Here is a 7,685-nt window from a genome sequence, read left to right as displayed (position 1 = left end):
TTGTCTCTCTCTATCATAGTGACAAATGAATTATTCGGGTTCGGTTTGGTGAGGTCAAAAATTCGTGATTCGGAAATAATTCAGGTATTTGGATCAGAGATCTCAGTCCTTCAAAATAGCAAAAAAAAAATCATAAAATTCACAAATCATTCGGGTTTAATTCAGTCAAAGTTTAGTCAACCGAATAATTCGACGTTCAGTTCGACATCACTAAAAAAATAAATTTTTTAGATTTAATTCACGAATAATTCGCAAATTTTGTAACTATGCTCTTTATAATGTATCAAACCAACTAACAAACTTTCCAGCAACTTCTAATATTGTTGAGAAATGTATTTTTCTTTTTTCTTTTTTAAAACAATTCTGCATCTCTCTCTTCGTATGACAAAGTAAACAATAATTTATGAGTTATATGACAAAGCACACAATAATTTGCAGTGATTCACAAGAAATTAATCTGAGCATGTATGCTCGGCTAACAAGAGCTGTCCAGTGCAAATTAAAGAAAATTATAAAATTAAAGCAGGCAATATTAAAAGATTTTATTAATCTCAAGCATTTTTCAATTTAAATTTTTGGTACTTTAATAACAAATTTATTTAAAATTGATATAACGAATTAAAATTTTTAATATAATCGATATTATTTTCTCTATACACACACATAAAGATTAGGATATTATTAATTTGATAGTTGAATGAAAAATCACTATCTAAATTTGTCAATATTTATTAATTTATATAAATTATTGACGGCGCACCAAGATAAGATTGGGTTGTCTTAAGTTTTATTATGTTTTGGAAAAGTGATATAAAATATTAACAATATCTTTTTTTTTTTTTTATGTTTTAGGTTATGTACTTATGTTATTAAGATCCTAAAAGAGAAATATAGTAAATACAGTAAAATTTAATGCATTTTTAATGTTCCCTTTTTAATATATTTGAAATTAATATTTACAAAATTACATCTATTTGTGACTGGAAGTATGTGATTGAGAAGTTTGAAGGGAAAATAAAATTCAATATTGAAACAGTAACTTAAAAGACACATGTTTTTTTTTTTTGGAATTTGCAAAATACATCCATAAACTATAAACGAACATTAAAAATAAAGTGTATGCCAGTTGATTTTGAACAGTTGATTCTTTTTTCAATTTTAAAATTAGAAGTGTATTGATTGGGTAGTGTAGGGTACATCCTACTTGTACATGCATTTCTTGCTGTAGTTGTGTTATTGTTTCAATAAATGTAGTGCCTATACTACTGCAAGTTAAATTGTGGCAAATTTGTTGTTCAAATTTTGTTTTCTACAAAAGCTAGAAGTGATTATCTATATGCAATTTAATAAATTATTGGTACAATATGTAATTTAATATATCAATTTAAGAACATATATTACATTTGTTGTAGTTTAAAAGTGTAAATGGTCGGATACGGATAGTTAAAAGTCTTACCGTATCCTTATCTGTTATAATTTTTCGGATACAAATACGGATATGGATACAGATACGGATACGGATTAGATAATTTAGATAATTTTCCGGATTCGGATCTGGATGAAATCGAATAATATCCGATCCGTTTACATCCGTAAGTTTATCACAATAATAAAACAACTGTAGAAAATGAGGTGCCATACATATCATTAGTTTTGCTAATTAATTATAAGCAAATTTGTTTTGAATACTGGATAGTGCGCTTCAGAGAAAGACAAAATATGTTACATTAGAGGCTAATAACACTATAATATCTCAACAAAAGATAAAATATGATCTTTTCTAAATTCTTAATTCCAAAGAAAACTACATATAAGGCTGCGCAAAATGATGATAGAACTCCAATTTTTCTTAGTATGACCTGCACAAGTTTAGAGTATCTATTAATAGAATAATTAATGTGTTGTTATAGGAAAAACAAAGATACTAGAGGTCAGAGTGTTAGTTATTAGAATAATTATATTGATCCCCTCACCCCTGTCCCCCCCATTTAACCCCGCACTCTCTCTCTCTCCAAATTAACTCGCTTAACTGCCTTTTATCCCCGTATTAATTACTGCCATTTAATAACAATCTCCGCATTAATTAACAATCCCCACATTAATTATACTGTCCTCTAATAACAATCCCCGCATTAATTATACTGTCCTTTAATAACAATTCCTGCTAATAAATATTTGAGTAAAGATGTTGTCCCCCTTGAATCTGTCCCCTATCTGTCCCCCTAACAACTTTCCTTTTTTGTTCCCTCACGTGGTCAAAACCCACCCTCTTCAATCTCCAATCTTCTCACGTGGCGAGGAGAGCGTGGTGCACCGTCGAGATCCGGCGAGGAGAGTGTGGTGCACCGTCGAGATCTGACGAGGAGAGCATGGTGCACCGTCAAGATTCGGCGGGGAGAGCGTGGTACACCATTGGAGGGGGTCCATGCTAGCCCAGCGAAGGTTGTCACAATGCAACATATAAATACTTCATTAGTTAGATATGAATACTTCAGTTGTTAGATATGCGTACTTCATGTTACATATGAATACTTCTTGGAAGAGGTGGGATGAGAGAGATGAATCTGACTTTGAATTTTGAATTGTATAAATTATTTCGAACATGTATGAATACTTCGTAATCGTCAGTATGAATAATTCTTTAGTTAGATATGAATACTTCATTGTTTTAGATATGCATACTAGTCTGTTGAGAATATTTCTTGGTCCCAATCTGGGCAGGTGTGAATATTATTAGTGTCAGATGTGAATATTGTTAGTGTCATGTGTGAATACTTTATTAGTTAGATATGAATAGTTATATATATGAATATTTTATTTGTTATATATTGAGTACTTCATTAGTTAGATATGAATACTTCATTTGTTAGATATGCATACTTCATGTTAGATATGAATACTTCTTGGAAGAGGTGGGTGAGAGGGATGAATTTGACAATGAATTTTGAATTGTATAAATTATTTTGAACATGTATGAATACTTCGTAATCGTCAGTATGAATACTTCGTAATCGTCAGTATGAATACTTCGTAATCGTCAGTATGAATACTTCTTGGAAGAGGTGGGGTGAAAGATGAATCTGACTTTGAATTTTGAATTGTATAAATTATTTCAAACATGTATGAATACTTCATAATCATCAGTATGAATACTTCATTTGTTTAGATATGAATACTTCTATATTTAGATATGAATAATATATAGTTTCGCTGTAGTGGTCCCCAATCTTGGCAAATGTCGCTTTCAGACGATTGTGGTCCCCAATCCAGGCTGTCACAAGACGTCAGCGGTCCCCCTGGTTGTTACTGGTCCCCTCCAGCTTGTGTTTACATATGACAAATGGTTCTGATAATAAGTATGAATACTATAAATTCGTAGGTATGAATATTATACGTTTTGACTATTAATAAGATAGCATTAATCTTGCTCTTTGGTGGTAGTTAGCACGTTTTAACTATTTTTTTTGTCTTTTAGTGCGGGGGACAGATAGGGAACTGAAGTAGGGGGACTGTTAGTCGATCCCTAAATATTTATCTGTTTATTGATGTTCAAGAAAGTATTTATCATTGTTCTGACAAATATTTATCCTTATGTCTGAGAAGTATTTATCATTGATATTTTATTGAAAGTTGCAATTATGTCTGATAAGTATTTATCCATGTAACATATAATATTTATCAATGTATCATAAAGTATTTATCTTTATGTCTGAGAAGTATTTATCATTGATATTGTACTGAAAGTTGCAATTATGTCTGATAAATTTTTATCCATGTAACATAAAGTATTTATCAATGTATCATAAAGTATTTATCATTATGTCTGAGAAGTATTTATCATTTGGTGAGGGGATAGTTTATTTAATGGCCCCAGTTGTGCGGGACAATCCAGAAAAAAAAGAAAAATTTGTGCGGGGATAAATGACAAGTATTTATGAGGGGATTATTTATTTAATGGTCCCCAGTTGTGCGGGGATGATTAAAAAAAAAGAAATTTTGTGCGGGGACAACTAATGTATTGATTTATTCTTTCCTAAATAGAGATCATTGCATAGGGATTAATACTTTGCAAATTCAAGATAAATACTTTGATGCTTTAAGTTAAATACTAACAGTTTCTACGGAGTATTAATGACTGAGCAGTCCCCCCATGACTTTTTTGGCAGTTTGTGCGGGGTTTTTTGCGGGGTTGAGGCTGCGAGGATTGTTATCAGGATCCTAGTTATTATTATCCAACAAAGGTTACACAATTTAAAGTATTTCAGTTGACATAGTCAAAAGGTTTCAGCACTCAGGAACCGTTGAACAGCGCATGTGACAGATTCAAATCCGCTGCTATCCTGTTTCAGTGAACAGTAACCCTGCTCTTTATATTTTTCTGAATCCAACCGTTCAATTTTTTGGGAACGAATCTCAAAGTAATTTTTTTCAGAACTTTTCTGTGCACGTATCTCGAAACATTTCAATAACTGGATTTGAAAAAGCAGAGATAGCAGAATTACTGTTCATGCACAAGAATAACAACAGATTTTGATCCCACATGTGACAAGTTCAAAGTTATGTAAAACTTAACATCTAGATAGAAGAAGTAAATCCACAAATATGAGCATGGGTAGAGTAATTTTGCCAGTAAATTTGAGACATTGGAAAATCTAGAAATTTGACAGCTAACCAGTTGAATTTTGAGTTCAACCCAAGTGGAAAACTAAAAATTAAAGTGCATAAAATCTCACAGAAATCAAGAATAGTTAAGACTTCTTTGGATCACTTGAAGCAGATGAATCATGTTGAGATTTATGTATGTTTTCGGTATTTTGGGTTTTGTAGGGTCCTTTTGGTAAAAAGGATTATAGAATAGTTTAGGGACTTGAATGAAAGATGTAACGCCTATATAGGCTTGTATGAGAACAAAGAAAGAAATACAATTTCATTTTTCCTTATAAATCTATATGGTATCAGAGTCTTACAAAACATAACCCTAACCCTAGCCGCTACAGTGCCGTCTCGCTACAGTATCGCGCCGCTACAGTAATCGGGTTCGCTACAGTAACCGCGCCGCCGCTTGGTTTTCTCTTCTTCTAAAGTTGGCCGGCCACCAAAGGTAGCCTCTTTGTGTTGATTTGGCCGGCGTGGGGGGCCTCTACCCCACGATACCCGAGAAGCGGGTTTGGATCGAGGTTTGATCAAGTTTTGAACTCGAATCTTGATGAGATAGATCAAGATCGAGTCAAGAAGAAGAAGAAGAAGAAAGGGAGAGATGATGTGGATCTCGTCTTGAGGGATCAAGATCGGTTCAAGAAAGAGAAGAAAGGGGGAGATGATGTGGAGAGTAATAGTGATGGTGAGAGGATGGTGAGTGTGGGTGGTATTCCTTGCCCACTGGTGGATTCGGCTAGGGTTGAGCTGGAAAATGAGGATCCAGCTAGAGTTGAGCCGGAAAAGGAGGATTCGGCCAGGGTTGAGCCGCAAAGGGAGGATTCGGCCAGGGTTGAGCCGTAAAGGGAGGATTCGACGGGTGAGCCGGAAGTTGAGAGAAATGGGCCCGAAGATGGTAGGACTCAAGCTTAGGGGGAGTCGAGATACCATGAGGTGTATGTGAGAAGAAATAAGCAGAGTGAGGGAGCCGTGCCTATAGTGCCACCTGTGCCAAGTCCCTTGTCCGTGCCTAATCCGACTCCTGAGACACTTACATCATCCACTTCAGACTCAGAATACACAGGTGCTATGATTCCTCTCTCTACTCCTCCCACTCCCCTATCAGTAAGAAGGACTTCTCGCGAGAATGCGGGCATTCCTCCTGACCGATATGGTTTTCCGCATGAGATTGCCCAGTTTGTCTCTTACTCACACATATTACCGGTACATAGAGCGTTCATTGCATCATTAGACACTGTCTCTATTCCTAAGTGTTGGCAGGTTGCTAAAGGAGATCCGAAATGAAAAGCAGCCATGCAAGAAGAGCTCGAGGCCCTCGAGAAGAACATAACCTGGGAGCTTGTGTCACTACCACCAGGCAAGAAGGCTGTTGGATGCAAGTGGGTTTTTACAGTGAAACAGAATTCAGAGGGTCTGGTTGAGCGTTACAAGGCTAGGTTGGTAGCGAAGGGGTACAGTCAGACATATGGCATCGACTATGATGAGACCTTTGCACCCGTGGCGAAGATGAGCACAGTGAGGACACTAGTTTCCATGGCAGTGAATAGAGGATGGAAGTTACACCAACTCGACGTGAAGAATGCGTTTCTTCATGGTGAACTGTTAGAGGAGGTGTATATGGAGATTCCATCCGGGTTTGGCATGAATCAGACAGTGGGTAAGGTGTGCAGGCTCAAGAAATCGCTTTATGGGTTGAAGCAATCTCCTCGGGCCTGGTTTGATAGGTTCAGGAAGGCTATGGTAAGCATGGGCTATCAGCAAATCAATGCTGATCACACGGTGTTTACTAGACAACACAGTGGTCATATTACTATGCTGGCTGTGTATGTCGATGATATGATCATTACCGGGGATGATGAGGGAGAGATTGCACAGTTGAAGGCAAGATTGGGGAAGGAATTCGAGGTGAAAGATCTGGGACAGCTTAGGTACTTTCTTGGGATTGAGGTGGCTCGTGGAGCAGAGGGGATTGTTCTATCTCAAAGGAAGTATGTCCTAGATTTGCTCACAGAGACAGGCATGTTGGGGTGCAGGCCTGCAGTTTCTCCAATTGATGTGAAGGCCAAAATAAGTGCAGAGGCAGGAGAACAAGTTGATCGTGAGAGGTACCAGAGACTAGTAGGCAGATTGATCTATTTGACACATACACGTCTCGATATCTCATTTGCAGTGAGCGTGGTGAGCCGCTACATGCATGACCCTAGGAAGGGCCATATGGACGCAGTGTATCACATTCTGAGGTACCTGAAGAGTGCACCAGGGAAGGACTTGATTTTCAGGCAGAATGGACACATGAACATTGAGGGCTATTGTGACTCTGACTGGGCCAGTTGCCAAGATTACAGGAGGTCCACAGCTGGCTATTGCATATTTGTAGGGGGCAACTTGGTCTCTTGGAAGAGCAAGAAGCAGCTAGTTGTTGCGAGATCGACAGCAGAAGCCGAGTACAGGGCTATGGCATTGGGAGTTGCTGAGATGGTATGACTGAAGAGGTTGTTGGAAGAGCTCAAAGTAAATCACGGAGCTCAAATGAAATTGTGGTGCGATAGCAAGTCAGCAATTAGCATTGCCAACAATCCTGTGCAGCATGACAGAACGAAGCATGTGGAGATCGATAGGTTCTTCATAAAGGAAAAGCTAGAAAGTGAACTATTGGAGCTGAGTCATGTAGCTACTGGAGATCAAGTAGCTGATTGCCTCACCAAAGGACTTAGCTCAATAGATCTAGATAGGTTTTGTGACAAGATGGGCTTGATAGATATCTTTTGCCCATCTTGAGGGAGAATGTTGAGATTTATGTATGTTTTCGGTATTTTGGATTTTGTAGGGTCCTTTTGGTAAAAAGGATTATAGAATAGTTTAGGGACTTGAATGAAAGATGTAACGCCTATATAGACTTGTATGAGAACGAAGAAAGAAATACAATTTCATTTTTCCTTAGAAATCTATAAATCAGAACAAATATAAGTTGGTTAATATTTTTTTTTGAAAAATAGTGGTAGTACCACCGATTTCATAGAAATCAAGCA

General features: G+C 36.9%; 1 long non-coding RNA gene across 1 annotated transcript; it reads right to left on the bottom strand.

Annotated features, from left to right (window-relative positions):
- Positions 1 to 1,826: 1,826 nt before the first annotated feature.
- LOC144573876 (uncharacterized) lies at positions 1,827 to 4,785 on the bottom strand. The gene is made up of 2 exons (XR_013518102.1): positions 4,734 to 4,785; positions 1,827 to 1,859 (listed from the first exon to the last, which is right to left on the bottom strand). It is a non-coding gene; the product is annotated as an uncharacterized LOC144573876 (long non-coding RNA).
- Positions 4,786 to 7,685: the final 2,900 nt, after the last annotated feature.

This window comes from Carex rostrata, chromosome 22 (assembly GCF_964058835.1).
Source record: "Carex rostrata chromosome 22, lpCarRost1.2, whole genome shotgun sequence".
Taxonomy (NCBI): Eukaryota; Viridiplantae; Streptophyta; class Magnoliopsida; order Poales; family Cyperaceae; genus Carex; species Carex rostrata.
Note: the sequence above shows the minus strand (reverse complement) of the source record. Positions and strands in the feature narration are given on the sequence as shown.